The sequence below is a fragment of the Neolamprologus brichardi genome, chromosome 1 (genome assembly GCF_056152115.1).
Source record: "Neolamprologus brichardi isolate AB-2024 chromosome 1, ASM5615211v1, whole genome shotgun sequence".
In the NCBI taxonomy this organism is placed as follows: domain Eukaryota; kingdom Metazoa; phylum Chordata; class Actinopteri; order Cichliformes; family Cichlidae; genus Neolamprologus; species Neolamprologus brichardi.
The window spans coordinates 29221350-29240021 of record NC_142104.1 but is presented as its reverse complement, the minus strand read 5'-3'; the positions used below and the strand labels follow the sequence as shown (position 1 = coordinate 29240021).

Here is an 18672-nt window from a genome sequence, read left to right as displayed (position 1 = left end):
TAATTCATAAAAGCAGTTTACATATAGAACGTTATTTAATAAAATAGGTAATATGCTCATCTAAAATTCAACATCCCAGGAATATTCATGTAGCTTGATAGTAAACTGAATGTGTCCAGACTCATAATATAAAGACTTGGCAAGAATCAAAGTTGATTTAACTGTTACAGTGGTTACAATCTCTTTTTTGCCTTATGAACGTTGCTGAATGAAGGTCAAAGAGGGTTCTTTGTTACTTAGAAACAGGACAAATATCACATTTTGACAATAAAATGTCACCACTTGACCATTTATGTCAGGATGAGCACATGAATTCTCATAAACAAAAAACATACATGGACCTTAATTTGAATGAATGAATCAGCTCATTCCTGTCAGATTCAAAACTGTACAGAAATTCCCTTTAGGTGCTCCTGATTCATAACAATACTGAGAAAGGAAAGCACAAAAGTTGTGGCAACAAACCCCAAAAACACGATGCTTCCAAGTACAACCTGTGAGGAGATTAAAAATGGCCTTAATCCAACGCCCCCCCCCCCCAAAAAAAAACAAACACATTTTTTTCCTGCAGCTGTTATTAGGAAGGTTTAAGACAGTGACAGAACTGTCACTCCAAGAGGTCATTAACACCGCCAAAAGGATCACTGGCTGCTCTCTCCCCACGCTGAAAGATCTACACAATACCGTCTTAAAAAAAGGTCAGAAAATGGTCTGTATTTGTAAAGTGCTTTACTTGGTCCTAAGGACCCCAAAGCACTTTACACTATACACAATCATCCACCCATTCACACACACATTCACACACTGGTGATGGCAGCTACAGTGTAGCCACAGCCACCCTGGGGCGCACTGACAGAGGCGAGGCTGCCGGACACTGCCGTCACCGGGCCCTCTGACCACCACCAGTAGGCAACGGGTGAAGTGTCTTGCCCAAGGACACAACGACCGAGACTGTCCAAGCCGGGACTCGAACCGGCAACCTTCCGATTACAAGGCAAACTCCCAACTCTTGAGCCACGATCGCCCCCAAAATTATAAAAGATACCTCACACCCTGGCCACTCCCTGTCTGAACTGTTGCCCTCGGGCAGACTGTACAGAGCAATCAGTGTAAGGACAAATAGACTCAAACACAACTTTTACCCAACCACCCATCCATCACGCCCCTCTTGCTTTTATTTATATTTTTATGGATGATGTTCTGATCGGAGACCACTTTTAATTTTGTTGTACCTGCGACAATGACAATAAAGACATTCTGATTCTGAACCTGTCAATAGCACCCAGACATTTATTTTTCCGTATTTTATCGCGCAAACGCTGACTTGTGTTTGACCATATGTGAATTAATATAAATATGTATTATGAGATATCCGTCATAAAAATATCTTGTTTTCCTTAGAGGAAATTTATGTTTAATATTGCAATGCCTGAAAATAAATTGGATCAATTTCCTCACCAACTATTACATGAGCACCATGACCGCAGCAGAAAAAACCCTGGAAAACAGGAAATGGAACAGGGACACATATAGTAGGTGCACAGAGACGAGTACAAAGGACTCCAGCAGGGAAATGATACAATGCTGCACCCATCCCTGGTCATTTCCTGTTGCCCCATATCCAACTCTCTATGTGTCACTTCAACAACTTCGATACAAACATGTGCCATGGTCCACATACAGGCGCGCACAGAATTGTATATATGCATTACTTCTTTCAATCTTATATAAGTCACTCAGTCTTACTGCTCACTACTGAATCCATAAACTGGAATTAATTGAGTGCAATGTTTTCCTGTTTGTGTGACTCGACTGCGTCTGTGTGTATCAGCGTGTGTTCTGATCACTGGGTTAGGGCGTCTCGAACAGATGGTCAGCTCGCTGCTTAAAGGATAGGGGGTGGGGGGGATTTAGGGTTGTGGCAGTGCTGCACAGTGCAGGGCCATGCTGGCAAACTCGCTCTTTATCATCACATGAGGACATTCAACTAATGGACATTTCCTCTGGGAAAACCTTACTAATCACAGGACATCTTCCACCATCTTCAGTCACTGAAGCAATATGACAAAGTTATTTCATTGATAATCAAACATATTAAAGGCTAATAATTATCAGGGCTGCAAACCAGGCAAATCTGGCATTTCAGTGACAATATGGTCAAAAAAACAAACAAACCCCAGAACAAAACTATATTTTTAGATTGAAAATGCAATGGTTGCAAAATCTACAGAATTTTTACAAGGTGAGCCGATAAACATCAGGTTTAACAATTCTGATATTAACTAGTCCTGTAACCTACAAACAAACACAGAATATCCAGAAAAAGACTATAATAGACCCGAGTCCAATTAATTTTTATTTGGTCTGATAGATTACTGAATTGTTCTGAAAAAAACATAATAATAAAAATGGGGGGAAAACGGCTGGTTATACACTGTGTTGAGTTTTTTGTTTGTTTGTTTGCATAAACTACAAAAAGAGACCATTGCAGACCTTTTTATTTCCCTGGTTCACGTCACCCTTTATATTATAAGCAGTGCTTGTTCCAACATACACATCTAGCACCAATGGACATTCACATCCTTCACTGATCGCATGATTCACATTGTGCTCAAACAATCAAAAATATAAAAAAGGAAATATTTCTGGTATGATATCGTTTCACTTGAGTGCCATGCCTGTGCGTCTGCACACCAACTTAAAAAAGGTCTGATTTTAGATAACTCTGAGGTTTGTGCCCTTAAGGAAGTGACAAAGCAGATGGTGCACAGCTGGATGAAACCTGCAGTGGCCTATTCAGCTCCTCAAGCAATTGAACTGGAAACAGACCTGTTGCAGCACCTGGGTAGTCATGGATAAAGGCTTGTTGTCAAGTAGTTTAATCTGGAATCAGCTCAAGATTTTTATTTATTTTTTTTACATGTCAGGAAAGAACCAATCTCACCTAATATATCAAACAACTTCAATCCCGGGATTTCCGCTTCAATCTTTTGTTAAAGTTAAACTTTGCTGAACACTGATAGTATCTATTAAAGTTAAGAGCAGCACTGGGACTTATCTGCTCTTGGATCAGTAGGTAAACACAGACTCGAACACGATCAAAAAGCAGAAACTGTTTGTTTCATTTTCTTGTTCCATCCAGAAAGTCCCCTCTTTCTTTGGCAGAATAAATGAAGCATTTTCATTCTTTAACACATCCTCTTAAAGACAGTTTCCTCAAAACATCTGGGTGAGGCCCTGTTTGTTACCACCTTTTCTACAGTCAATGGTTACCACCAACAAATGCATATCTGTTGTTTTTATAGGTCTGGAAATATCATTTGAGTCTCCCAGGTAGATGTAAACTTAGATCTTTTTGGCAGATACTGATATTTGAAGAAAATTACACTCTATGCATTTCTTTCTGTAATCTGAACATTGAGAGAAGCCTAGTCTGAGGTTCCCTCTGACTGAGGTTGAACCACGTGACTCTTACTATACAATAGCTGACATTGAAGGAATGTCAGGATCTAGTTTGGTCAGCTTTTTACAACGTGAAGTCATCTTTCTGAAAAGTTTAGTAGGTGTATGTCATCAGTACCTAGCTTGTGTATTCAGGGCTCATACTGTTACAGAGCCTCAATATCACACATTTACTAACTGGGAATTTGTATGTGTTGCACTAAGGTGTGTGAGTTGGCACTGGACTGTGAACCCTCCCATTTGGTTTGCAGTTTTTAAAGTGTTAATTTGTAGATTTGACAGCTTCACAAAGCCAACTTTAGCTGCTATGTTTACTGTCCACATCTCGCAGGATTACAGTGTTAGTTTATTACTGTTTGCATCAGTCATACAAATGCATTTGTCAGCTGTTTCTTTAAGCCACGACTCAGATCTCTGGCCTTACCAGAGTTATGACAGCCACACTAAATGCAGGGTACGCCTTCTTAACATTCATGTGAAGTTCAACATTCATTTTACTCAAAATGCTCTGCAAACAAGAAAAGGTTTGAGCATCATTTTTATAGCTTTCAAAAGAAAACCGCACGTCCGTATGGTAGTCACGAAACGTTTTTGTTCAAGTAAGTGCTGAGTTATTTGAATGCTACAATCATAACATTAATAAGAAAACAAGACTTTCATTAGCGCAAGTTCAAGAAACTAACAAGTACTTTACCTCGTTGGTTTTGTTAATATTTTATCCATTAAAAGATAACGTCATAGTTTCTTAGAATTGGTAGTTTGCCATTTTAAATACCTTTTTTATGTAAGCAGAGTGTAATAGGGCATGCTTACATGGGAATGCAAGTTTATTGATGACTACTTGTAACACACATGCAGAACGTGCCAATTATGAGATTGCAAAGGATGAGATAGAGGAAAGATCCTGGGAGCCAGACTATGTTATGCGGCACCACAAGCACCAAATATAAAATTATTTCCCCATTTTTAAACAGACCTACACAACCTTCAACAATACGCCCGGGGCCCCTCATTATTACAGGTGGAAGGGAAGTCACATAAAACATGGTTATCGGCGACTCGTAAAAATACCTGTAAAAACAGATTAGCATGAGCTAGTGAAAATTAAAGTGAAACTGAAGAAAAGAAGATAAAGCCTTCTGTATTGGCTTTGAGGAAATTTAACATATCCTAAAAGGAAAGAAGGCACACAGAGCAAGTGCTGAATGACTATATTAATAATTTCTGAATGTTTAAATCAAGCCAAGATTTGGAAGGTTTGCTTGTTTACAATGTGAGTAGTTTAGCAGTCAGATTTCCCATAAGTCTGCTGTCAAATGGTCAGTTATAAACTCTAGAGAGCTGTAAAGGACTAAATAAACGTTATTGGAATTGCTAAATAGTGCAGGTAGAAAAACAGTTGGACTGAGAACCACATTGTGAGCAGTCAGATAATCTCTACAGTCTTAGCATCCGGCTCTAGGAATGCAGAAAATTCAAGTGCAACATACTGAGTCAAAACAACCAGAGAAGAAAAAACCCACAGTATCTGCTCAGCTCCTACAGTGGCTTATTTGTTTAAACTTGAAGCCAGGCAGCTTTGGCTCAGGTGGTAGAGCAGGTTGTCCACTAATCACAGGGTTTGTGTTCCCATTCGTGTGCGAGTGTTTGTGAATGAGCGATAAAATGGCAGATCACATACAGTCCAATCACAGCTGACTGAACAAATATTAAAATAAGTAGTAGTATTGTATTTAATTCTCCAAGCTTTCATGTTGTGCTAATAAATGTCAGAGTTGGCAAAATAATGCAAATGCATAACACTGATTAAAGTTCAACTGCAAAATCATTCATAGTGGCACTAAACGGGCCAAATGTTGTTTTATTTTCATTATTTTGATTTGGATCAGTTCAGAATTTACATTCCAAACTTTAAGTGATGAAGAGACAGAAAAAATAAAATAAAATAAATTTTCCAGCAAAGACGTTAGTGGTGACATTAAGAAAAAACATTGCAGCCTTTAATACATGTATTTGAATATAATTAACACAGATCACGCAACTACAAGGAGATCACTGACGTGTATGCATGTTTCTATCATTCAGCTTCACTGGCATGAAACAAGCAGCACAACAGTTACCGTTTGCCTGGCTATGATGCCACATATGTGCAAACAGAAACAGCAACTCAAAAGCTCAACGCAGTCATTCTCAGAAAGAACTACTACAAGTGGTTGACCAACATCTTAACAGCCTTTTGGAGCCACCCTCTACAGTGAAAACACAATACTTCAGCAGCTTCAGCTAAAGTCTGCAGGAACAGTAAGGTCAGCTGAATGAAGCAGACATGCCACTCTTGCTCCGACATGTTCAACAAACCTGTAATTACAAGTGACCATTCCTTGCACCCAAATGTGCAGCACCACTCTGTCTCTTCAGTGTCTTAGAGACATAGTTCACCTTCAGCCCGGAGGCAACAGTGTAGCTTAGCAAGCGCAGCCTTGACCTTCTTAAGCAGATAGCTACAATTCTCCAAGCTGTTCAGACTCTAAGGCTAACAACAGAAAAGAGCAGACTACTGGATCAATGCTCAATGGGTGATTGACCTGAAAAACTATTTTTGGAAAATTTTCATAAATGTGAGGACTGCTGGGCACACAAGATTTAGCAACAGAAAATTATACGGGGGAGAAAAAAAAAAATCAGCTCATGTAGTGATTACACGATTGTTAGCTCAACTAGTGTAAGCCCCGCCCCCTTTCATTAAAACATTTAATTCAACTGATGTGGAAAGGGGGAGTAAACATTTCAGTAAACAGGAAAAAATAAGCTTTAGGAAGTGTGACTAAGCAATGCCAGCTTAGCATGCTAGTGGTCAGCTCATGAACAGTAGCTTACCAGCCAACCCTGTAATACATCCCTCCATGTCACAAAGACTAGAATAATTAGATTAATCTCAGTGTGCAGCTTCACGGTGTGAGCAGATCCCATCCATCACTGTTTAATCATGGTTTTTTAGATCTAATTTGCTAAATGTAACCTTAACAAATGGCTGGAAGATAAAGCTACTGGATGATTGTGGAAATGTTTATGCATTTCTTTTCCTTCTTTAGACGAAGACTACGCGTACGTACAGCATTTCCTTTGGAAAGTGTACAAACCATTTTGGAGCCATACCAAAGTGGCTGCCCAGAAGTGAATGGCTGACAGAGGTCAAGTTTTCCTAGACTGTGTGGTAAATTGACTGTAACATGAGGATATGGCACATCAGCCTACTGTAACCTCTCCCTGTATTTAACTCACTGGTAAATGGCATGTTTGCATCCTGGATTTCTTGTTTTCCATTTACCCAAATAGTGTCAAACACTAGAGTCAGCGTCTGTAACATTTTGGTTTTGTGGTTTTGTTGTGTTTGCAGATGATATATGCAAATAATTCCTTCAAGCCCAAATGTGCTCACTGGTCCAGAAGCTGGAGTCGACCTTCGGATGATTTTAAAGAGATGGGACAATGACATTGGCTCATGTTATTATCAAAATGCACTCAGAAAAGTGCAGTATATGAACATGATCCATATGAATACCAAGTTACCTGCTTCCACTTACAGAAATGCAATCTCAAACCAATTGGCTATAATCTAACAAAACAGTTATTTTTCATATCGTATATGTACGCAAACAATGGCCAGGTTGGTTGAAAACAGCAGAAATGCCAGAACAGTGAACAGAATAGCTGATGGATGCTCAGAGTGAGGTCTAATTACAAAATACATAACATTATTATAAGAAAAGGCTAATTTCTAATAAGATAACGTGACTGCACTTCAAAAAAGGTCAAAGTTCAAGCTGTCCAGGGAATCTGCAACCTAACTGGTTGGCAGATGCATACGACCAGAAGGCTGTAATTTTAGCTTCTTATGCACTGACAGCAGTATGGTTTCAGGCCCTTGCATACCTTAACTTGTTGTGCTCTCCGTTTCGACAACTGCTAATGACCAGGAAGCGGTGTGGAACATGAGCTTCGGCCAAATATTCAGAGAGCCAGTTAGAATAGGAGGATAAAAGGATTGAAAGGTATAGATTCACAGAACGAGAAACTGAACTCAAAGAATTAAGCAGATACAGGAACAGGCGGCGAGAGACACGCGGAGAAGAGGATGTCGGCTTCCTGAAATCTTAGCTGTGGGAAAGTGAGGGTGAGAGCACAATAAAGGGAGAAGAGTGAGAAATGAAAAGGCAATGCTAACACCCAACTTGGAAAGACAACACTGTGGTGGCATTTATTTATTGCTACAGTTTCACAATTAACCTGATAGTTTATTATTTAATTTCTACAACTGAGAGCTTACGAATAGCACTGTCCTGAAACAAACAGGAGAAGCTACATTCTAGTTTCACATTAATGCTGAACAAAAAATGAATGATTTCCACTGAACTGCTTCTTAATCTTGTTAATCCAGGTACAAAGTTCACTGTGACTGTAGGCAGCACAGAATAAACCTTTCAGAAAGGTAAGAGCATGCCTTTGGAGCTTAAAGACTACACCAAAATCACACCGTATACAAATACAAAAAGATTTCATGACATCTGATTTGCAAACCAGTCTGTTGCAGATACTGCTACTGGGTTTTATAGTGTTGGATGCAGTTTTCTTAATCAACAGCCATAACCTTTGAATCATGGCGGTGGTACACTGAGATCATTCAAGTAAGTATGGATGCTGCATTTCCTTTCCACTTACACTGGAAATGTAGGATGTACACAAATTGATTTTTTTTTTTTGTCATTCATAAGCTAAGCAGGGTTTTTTTTTACCCACCCAAATAATAAATTAGCTTAGCTAGCTTCGCTTAACAGAAACAGAAATCACATTTAAAACAAACCGTAGTATACTAAAATACTGCTTGGTTATGGCTCAATCACAGTAAGGGGGGAAAAAAACAAAAAACAATCACTCATTTCATCACTGTTTGTGAAGGAATTTGTTTTATATTTATGGATATAGTTATTTAATGTGAATTTCTTCGCATGTGGATGGCAACAAATTTGCAACAGATTTATGATTTTTGACAATATGATTTAATTTTGAATTTCCATCTTGACCCATTTAACCAAACTGATAGCAGACTCTCGCCCTGCTGTTATATCGTCATGCTGACACACCAAGGTTGCTATTAAGATGCCAAGTGACTGCCAGTGGTCACAAAGCCAGTCCCAGTCTTCAAAGCAACTAAAGCGGCTATTATTCTGGTGGTGCCTTAATTTCCAACCACTCTTTTCTGTAACGTGACTATAACATTAGGGCTAAATGGCCAGTTAGATGAAGACTAGGAGCTTGCTTTTATTTATTATAACTATTTTGTTCCAAACGTTCAGCAGCCTTGTGATATTCACCCACCAAATGCAAAATCTACTGACTCTGTGATTGCTAATGTTGAAATGTACTTTTTTTTTTTATCAACTTATTTTATTATTAACTTTACCGTAATGAATGACAACTCAAGAATATCTTAAGAGTCTACAGATGATTTTGTTTAGACAACAAAGGTGACAGACAAGTGGAACAGGTTACCATTCCAAGGGTTGGCTGATCGGACAAACTGCATGCATCGCCAGCTGATTTTACATCACACACTCCTAACACTTGTGTCTTATAAAAACACTTAAGTCAATGTCATCAAAAATGTGCTTAAACAAGTCCAGGCTGGACTCGCTGTCCATGCCATAATTAACAACGACTGACGACCAACTCCCTTCACATTAACTTCAGCTGAGCGCCAACAGGTGACACGACTGCCACGAAAATATGTCACTGGAGGAAACGCCATGTGCGTTTGCTAAATTAAGAGCCTCACTTTGCTATGCAGGACCTATTCTTGTTGTTCCCTGAAGGAGAGAGTGGAGGGAGAAACCAGAGGAAGGAAATTAATTCAGAGCAGAGCGGGAGTCTCAAGGACAACATTATTAAAAAAAGAAAAAGAAAAAAAAAAACATTGTACGTTACTGTGTGCTCTGATATCTATGGTCTCTGCACGTTCTGCACCTTTTCACTCGTAACCATTTTAGCACACTACATTTTAATTATTGTAAGGTGTGCTGCAGCAAATCCTAATCCATCCCGCTCCCCTTCAAGTTTCAATATGACTTCAGGTTCAAAGAAAAAACAAATCAAAAGTGCAAGGTTAAGTCAAAAGCTTGTAAATGACGAGTGGATTTATTTTAATGGACCCTCGTAAAACAGGCTGAAAGAAGCAGGAACATGGACTCTCTTACAAGAAGGTTATAGGTACTTTTTCATTACTATTGAATCTCTTGTGATAGTGGCAACAAGTAATGACCATGTCATGTTTTTGATTTACCTTTTTGGATGATTTTCCTCAAAATCAGTCAGACCAAGTGACCTGTTCAACTACAGGCTGCTTTGGACACTTGATATTAAAAAAAGAACAAAAAAATGCCACTGGAGGCCTCTATGAAAGCACACTAGAAAGAGTGGGAGTAAACAGCACCACTCCTCTGTTGTCGCCACAGAGAATTCCACTTCCTGTGTCCACTCCCCGGACAACGAGAGCAGCTTTGCGTGACAGGAAGTGCCGCACAAGGGGTTTCGACACAACAATACCATCACGCCATGGTTAATAAAGTTCCATTTCAGCTTTGCTTCTAATTTCATATTGATCTTTCAGTTACTTTATGAGCAGGAAACTCACTGCAACACAAGTTGGAACAAAAGGAGTTTTGAAGAAAAGTAGTTCAAGATTTCACATCGAGGACAAACAATGAAGTCACAGCTCATATACAGATTTGTTATATTCCAATTCAACCCTGTTTGCATTCACTTCAAACCAGGAGCGAGGGGGGGAAAGGGAGACAAAGCAAGTTTTAGCACAGAAAAAGAGAACACCAACAAAGGAGAGGGTTTTGCACAATGCAACACAACCAGTCGGGATATTTTTGACAGCTGCAGCCCGCCACACAGTCGGGGCCAGTGTGATCAGGGTGTGAACTCTGCAATCAGCAGGACATCATTATTTTTTTCCCACTAATGTTCTTTATTAGAGCATATGAGTGTAATTCCTCACAGAAACACATTCCTTAGAAACCCATACAGAAAGATTCAGTAAAAAACAAAAGGATTCATGAAATAATCTGTTCGAGCTTCATGCTCATGCTTCTGTTTCTAGAGTTCAGACGCAGTAGGTGAGCTGGCCATGTTAGCCGATAGTGAAACACCTGCTTGGAAACTTGTCCATGCACTCAATGGATGTCGTCCATAGTAGACGACATGATGGCATGAACTCCTCAGTTATCTTTTAGTAACTGTTCCTTTTTAAATGGTCCTTCACTTTGGCTTATGCAGGTGTAAGTAAGCTTTTCTCTGCCTCCTGCTCACATTGGCCTAAATCTGCTAAGGATAAGAGCATGTCTATTATCCATTCGTGTGCTTTTGATTGTTTCTTAACAAAGAACAGGAGCTGAAAAGCACAGCAGTATGCAGATATGTTCTGCCTGGTGATAAACAGACCACATCAGCGTTAGTCATAGTCATAAAAGTAAATAAATGTGAGTAATGTTTTATTAGTGTTATCAGTATCCAGCACTGTGAAGGTTTTTTCAAGGAAGCTAAAGGGGATTTCACAAAAAATGACTCGACACATAACAAAATTGCAGAGATTTTCTACAGAAATTTGCAGATGTACACTTTTAAACATTCCTGCTTTTGTTTTACTGAGGAACTTTCTACCTACTCACTATTTCAGGCTTTACAGACACATTATGGACCTGTAGATGAAGAAATCTGTTTGCAGAGACTACTTTGCCTTGGGCCAAAATGTTGAGTCTAAAACAAGGCCGTGTTCTTGGTCTGACCTCACGTTTATATTTTATTGTTTTAGAGGGTGGAAAAATGTTTTTCCTTTCAGACTCCATTCTAGCTCTGGAAATATCAATATCACCCCGCAGTTTAGATTTGGCCAGCGACAAAGGAAAAGTACACCACCCTACAATAAAACGCGCCAGCCGGTGGAAGGTACATCATCAACAGCTGTTTGGGTTTTCGGTCTAACAGTTTCTTGGAAATCATACTATAAAAATGCTCATATGATCACTTTTTTCTCTCTTTTCACACCATTATGATTGGTAGAAATTTATGAGCTCAGAAAGCTACAGCATAACAATGAATGCCTGAAGTGAAACAACTGCATGACATGCATGGAAACACATGCACATGCCAAGTTTCACTTGAAATGAACATGAAAAGAAAAATAAGTCCTTCTGGAAGAAAGCCGTTCCATCTTGTAGCCCATCTTGGTAACACCCTAAGTCATTTATTCGAGTAGTTTTGACATTCCTATCCAATAGAATAAAGAGAAAACCTTAAAATTAATTAATGTACCAGGATTTTTAACAATTTGCAATATGCTGAGTACTGTAACAATTTAGCAACCACATGTTGCAGCCAATCAAAAGGCAGCCACAGAGTTTTTGTAGATGTAACGACATTGCTTACTCATGTGACCGAACCGTTAGCTAGCTCTGAATTAGGAGGTACGTTTGTCAAACTAAATGTTTCCAGTGATGGATGTTTGTTTATTTATTTATTTATTTATTTATTTTTTTTATTTTTTTGGGGGGGGGGGTTGAATTGTAAGTTTGTTTGGCTAATATTATCTCAGGAAGGAGATGCATGAGATGAGCACTCTTGTTTTTAGTATCCCCAAGTATTTTTAATTATTTAATAAAATATTGATATTTGGTGTAACAATGTAACATGTTGATCCCTATTAAATAGAATCACCAGTCAAATCTAATCTGTTATCTTCTCATATCTACTGGTCTTTAAAAAGTTCAGTAATAACTAATAAACTGGACAAAATGTGCTGGAGGCAAACAGCAGAGACAGAGGACGGGATATAGAGGAAGGAAGCAGAAGAGCAGCAAGATGGTGTGGGTCTAGGAGGCATCACTGACCCAGATTATCCACACTCCATTTCCCCCTCAGAAAGTCCAAACAGACCCATTCAGCTGCCCCTGGCCTCAGGGAAGACAGTGCTGAGAAGCAGTTAGGACACTAGCATGTTTCCTGAAGAACCATGTAAAGCACGTGATTCTGTTGTAAAGGCCAACCAGATGGTAGGCACAAAACACGTACTAAATAGGAACAGTATATATAAATACAATGGATAACAGTGTCACAGGAACTGGGATCTTGTCTGCAAACACAAACACACACACTGAGGAAGAGATGCCAACAGGACTCATCTCGTCTTTCACAGCTGAGTGGAGATGAGCAATAATGACTGTAGCTGTTCAGAGAGCATGGTGCCAAAATGCCCACAAGCTCATCGCAAATGAACGGTGCTTCCTATTTTGGATACCTGTGATCCAGTCGAGCATACAAATAAAGGGATACAAATATTTAGTTTTGATATTAATTCATACCAATGAATGTGTCATCTTCATGGTCAATTAGATCAAGTCTAGAGCCAAACTACTCCTTTGTGAGGCGTTGCATAATGATAAAGACAGGAGCCTTAAGGCCATTCAACACCTACACTGAGAGTTATTTCACTGAGAGACACCAAAATGAATCATGAAATACATAAGTGGGCATCAGCGAACAAAGGAAAATGCGACAAAGCAGCGCACCAGATCTGGACAATCTGAAACCTCACATGGAAAAACATGTAAGCAAGTATGTCAAACTAATCACAAAAACTTAAATAAACAAGCCAGTCTTCATACCCTTCAGGCTTTAATAGTTTTTTGGGCGTTTTTTTAATGTTACATGTTGCACCTTTGTCTAAATGAAGTTGAGTTTTTTAGTTCTGTGATTTTTTTCCACCCTGAGATCCATTAAAGTTACAAACATTTTGCCACGGACAAAGTGAAAAAGCAATTTCCAAAATCGTTTATGCAATGGAAACAGTATACGCCTTCACCAGCTGATAGTAATGACAGGTCATTAAGTCCAACTCTGGGTCTGAATGTTAAGCATCATTCTAAGCACATCTGTTTAGCGTATTAGGAAAAAACATGACCTGTAATTACAGGGCGGTGTTACAGAGGCTCTCACTGTCTTCTCTGAGGATGGGGGATGGCTCCTGTCTTTCTGCCTTGAACAGACCACAGGCTTTTTTGAAATCTGAGCCCAGCGCTGCAGTCAGGGCTGCAGCCACCAGAGAGAGAGCGAGAACTTGCAGCGTGATGATAACGCAAGTTTGGTTGCAGGCTTCAAGCGGATGACGGAAGATGCCGGTGATACTCTCTAGAGAGGCTACGTATAGTGTTACGACCTCCGGGTTAACTGCACACACAAAGTGTTAAGAGAAACCAAGCAGAGTACCCTTCCAGTGTTAATCATTACTAAAACTGTGTGTTCACGCTATTAAAATGACTTTTTGGAAAACCGACATTTATTTAACAGCTTCCTTTTCTTCATTCATTTCTTCAAATACCCCCTGACAGATCTGAAATATGCATAAACATGCATGGTCTTGTTTTATTTACTGCACTTTTGTAAATGCGCACGAGCACAGTAAAGCACAAGACACATGAGTTTGTAGACAAGAAGGGACACGTACCGAGCCCCTACGGTGAAAAGCAATATATTCTCTGTTTATATTGGTCTACTGAGAAAACAAACTTGGATATATCTTCATATTCTCTGTAGAGTTCATCCCCTGTGATAAAAAGGATGAGTCTACAAAGAGGCTGTTACCCTTTGATTCTTCTGATGAAAGTCTGCAAAAGCCAAACTACCACCAAAAATAAAAACATGAAACAATTTGTGAGCTCATTCTGACCTGAACTCTCCATCCAAAACTAGGACAGCAGGCATTTAGAGGGTACTTTCGTAGCTCACCTGCTCAGAAGAGCAAAGGTATTTGCTCCACTCAAACAGCTTCACTGATAAGTGGGCTCTTTCATGCAGAGTGGAGGACTTGTGCTTTGTGGAGACAATAAGGACCCTGTAATTGTCTCCAGGGCGTCCAACTGGAGTCGTTTGACCACACCACTAAGCCAGCGCAGTGAATGTGTGTGATGAAACGCATCAGTGGCTAATAAGCATGAATGCAGGTGGGTGCCAAAGTAAACAAGCAGGAACATTAAACCGAACACCGAGGAGATTCAGTAGAAGTATCTCATTCTTCAATCATACATGATCTCTAAGATTATATAAACTCTGCTTGTTGAGACTGAAACGTCAGGACAGGAGTACTTTAATCATCACAAAACTCTGCTTTTTATTTTCTTATAGACACACAGCCCCTCAAACTTACTCAAAATATACAAAAACTTTCTTATGTAAACAAGAGATACATGAATGTAGCAAGTTGTTATCCATACAGTTTATTATACTTGTTTATACTGACTGGAACTGTATTTTACAGCATATGAAACTGCTTACCCAATTCAGGGTCACAGAGGGGCCTGGAGCATATCCTAGCTGCCTAGGGTAAGAGACTAGGTACACTGTGGACAGGTCGCGAGCCTGTCACAGTGCCAACAGAGTCAGACATTCATTTGAATTCACATCCACACCTATTAACCTATAGTTCATTTAGAATAACCAATTCACCTAAGCCCACTACCCTACATGTCTTTGAACTGTGGGAGGAAATCGGAGTACCCCGAGAGAACATGCAAACTCCACACAGAAAGCCTTCCTTCAAACCCAGGACATTCTTGCTGTGAAGCAACAGTGCTAACAACCATGCCACCAAAACTGCCCAGTGATCCGATTATAATCACTAACAAATAAAGGAATCATTGTATGTCTGTTTACTCCATCCACTCATCTGAGCCATTTCAAACTGGGCAGGTGTCAAGCTGGGGACACGGGTGAGTACCATACTGTAATTTTCATCAGTCAGATCAGGTTCAGACCCCTGCAGCTAGTCCGTGGGACAGAGCCTGGAACATCTTTGGCTAGGTATTACCATCAAATACATCGCCATTTATTATAGGCTCTTAAGGGGTGTCCACACAGGAAGTAACTAGCAGATATGTGGTGACCAGAGACCACAGAAAGCTGTTCAATGATTTGAAGCAACAATGGGTGACGCAAAGAGGAGTTTCTGAACTTCAAACGGAGCAACTCAAGCACAACTAGTTATTTTTATGATACAGCTGACTGACATAGGACAGGGTCGTAAATAGACAGCCGTTACCTAGGATGTCCATTAGCAGCAACAAAGCAATGCATGACAAGCACATCTTTTACCTGTGCATGTGCCCCCCCCCCCCCCCCCCCTTTTTCATAAATCTGAGTTTTTGGTTACAGCTGTCATGTAAAAATAATCAAAGATTTCAGAATTACAACCATCGCTGTGTGCCAGTGAGTGTGAAACGAGGCAACACTTAAGAGCACAGTTTCATAGCTAATAGATACACTTAAGCATAATCTCACAGTAGCCTATATCATCTTCTCATTTACTGCGCTGATAACTACAGTAAAGATTAGACAGCAGAAGAATGCCAGCCATTAGTGAGCATGTCTCGGACTGCATTCGAAATCCACCTTATCGCAGCCTGTTTGCTGTCTGTTACCCACGGCTATCTCCGCTCTTCCTCCCCTTCTGCCTCATTCTGACAGTGAACAGACTACTGTAAACTGCCAGGATTTCTCACAGATAACAACGGCAGTGTAGTGCAAAGACAGAACTTTAAACTTAATTTCTTCCTGTCCTCTGGACTGTCCAGCAAACCAGCAATAACAATTCATAAATCATATTTCTCTAAGGTTTTAATATTATATTTGGCGCTGGTTAAATATCCAAATCTATTGTAATGTTGTCTCCTTCTGATATAACAATATTCAAGGCTTTAAGAAAATGATAAACTCAGTCAGTTCAAAGTGGTTGAGGTAGGACCACTCTGTAGGTGGACAGAATTGTGTAACATTACACAACAGCACATGCCTGGGGATTAACCATGGGCTCTGTCCAGTCCGTACCATGAGGCTGCAGGGGGCCAGGAGCTATTGTCGCAGCTGTGTCACAACACACACCCACAAATCCACAACTTTAGTTTCCTGCTTATAGTCTTCTGTCATCATGCACAGGTTTTGCAGATATACTGCTGTACTTTGACAAAAGTAGAATTGTGAAATTAGTGTTCCTATGAGGCTTAAACTCTGTGTTTTGGTTTTGGTTTTTGTGCTCTAATTACAATTTCCACAATCCGTCTAAGCCTTAAAAATTCAAATAATAAATTAGGATGCAAGTGAGAATCCCTATTCACATACCTATTCATTTAATTTAAAAAAAAAGAAAAGAAAACACAAAGGTTTTGAACACTTTCTTCTCTGTCCAAAACAAAGACACAGAGGATTTAATTTATTTTAAAAGGATACAAAGTGAGCTTCCAGCAAGCCCAGTGCTGTTTGTTCACTCCGTTTCCCCATTGTAAAGGATTAATTAAAGAACAAGTTAGGCTTTTTTCACATAAACAAAATTGCAAAGAGCAACACAATGCACTTTCTTCTCTCTCCATCTCACTCCAACTACTGTTAGCACCGGCGAATTAATGAGGGGAAATGCAAAACGTGGGGAAGCTGAGCCTGTGAGGCCAAAGCCACCCTCATATAATGGCGTACTAAAGAAAGGAGAGCTTTGTTCAGTGCAACACAAGCAGGTTCCTCTTTAATGACTTCATGTGCATGCCAATCACTTGCGCCACACAATCTCAAAACGCAGCCACGCCACTTTTCAGGACATGCCGAAGTTTTAAGCCTGCAGCATGTGACTGATAGCAGCAGGTAATTCAGTCCAGCAGGTAACACCTCAGGGGATGATAACTGGGAGGTTATGCTAGAGTTTAGAGGAACGGTGCCCATGGGAGATCACAGGAGCTCTGGTGGATGAGCAAAGAAGTAGTCACAAGACAAAGGGGTTGTTAGTTCTACTCTCAAGAGAACAAAACAGCAGAAACAGCATCTGTGAGCTAGTGGTAACTCATTGTTTTAAGCACATCACAGTTACAGTCTGTGGGTGTTTAACAGCAGCAACTTTGTTGATGCTGGTTATTAAGATCTGTGCATGGCAAAAATAAAACGTGTTACAAGGAGGTCTTTAAAACGAAAAGGGCAAGGGTAAGTGAAGATTTGATCTTAGTGTTACGCAGACCCCAATGACATCTTGAAAGCCAAATAATGAGCTCCTGTATTATTTTTTCAAATTATTTAATTTGCCAAAAAAAAAGCTTTAAATTATACATAAAAAACAGTCACTTCCCATCCTGTGCAGCTTCTGCCATCACTCTTTGAGATGTGCAACTACTGTGAACTGGAAAATCCTCTGAGAGGCTAAAACTGTTCAGTTTCATTTTCCAGAGTTTCAATTTCAAAGGCACTGAGTTCAAGTTAGACACAAGGAGGAGGGCCAAAGGAAGGCCACACACTGGCTCTTCTTATTGGAGAATGACAGTCAGTACTGACTAAGTCCCAGACTGTAACGATCAAAAGAACAGCTAAAACGTAGCATGGAGCAACACTACTTGCATATGAAGGTTTGTGATTTCGTAACTCGAACCTTCAAAAACATTTCTTTAAAGTATTCCTAGTAAACCGCAGACTGCCTCCAACAACAGCAGAGGTTAGCTCCTCTGAAGTGCTCAAATCTGAGCCCTACGCTGCTAAATCACAGCTTCAATCTTTCAGGTGGCGTCTGCGAGACCATTCACTGCACACCGATGTGATACAAAACTGAGGCCGGTCCTTTAGAAATAGCAGACAGAGGGGTCTGTGGGGTGTCAGATGTCAACAGGGACCAGTTGCTGGAGTCTCAGCCCGGGCTTCCTCTCGTGCTGCAGCAGCTGTGTCTTCTCAGACCTCACATTCCTGCAGGACAGGCCCACTTTACCCTCATCACCTGTGCTGATCTAAAGGCAGCACAGGCTCTCAGGGGCACCTCACTCACAGCAACATGAATTTAAGTGATTTACCTTCCTTTTTTTTAAAAAATAATCATCTAGCACGAAAATGTATATTTTAAAATGATCATAGAAATAAAAGTCTGTTAGGAGCATGCTGACGGTCTATGGACTTTTGCACAAATTGGATGATCTTCTGGTGACATTTGTCCATTCATAAAAACGGTATAAAAATGACTTAATGTAATCGGTAAGCACAGCAGATCAACTCACCAATAACTTACATAAAAATTAGGCTATAGTCTCTTAAGGTAAACTATAGTAACTATACTATAAAATCGATAAAAACCCACTCAGG

The 18672-nt window shown here is 39.9% G+C and overlaps 1 protein-coding gene across 4 annotated transcripts in view; it reads right to left on the bottom strand.

Annotated features, from left to right (window-relative positions):
• Nucleotides 1–18672, bottom strand: part of myo9aa (myosin IXAa) — a 99263-nt gene that overhangs the window by 79336 nt on the left and 1255 nt on the right. The window lies entirely within an intron of this gene.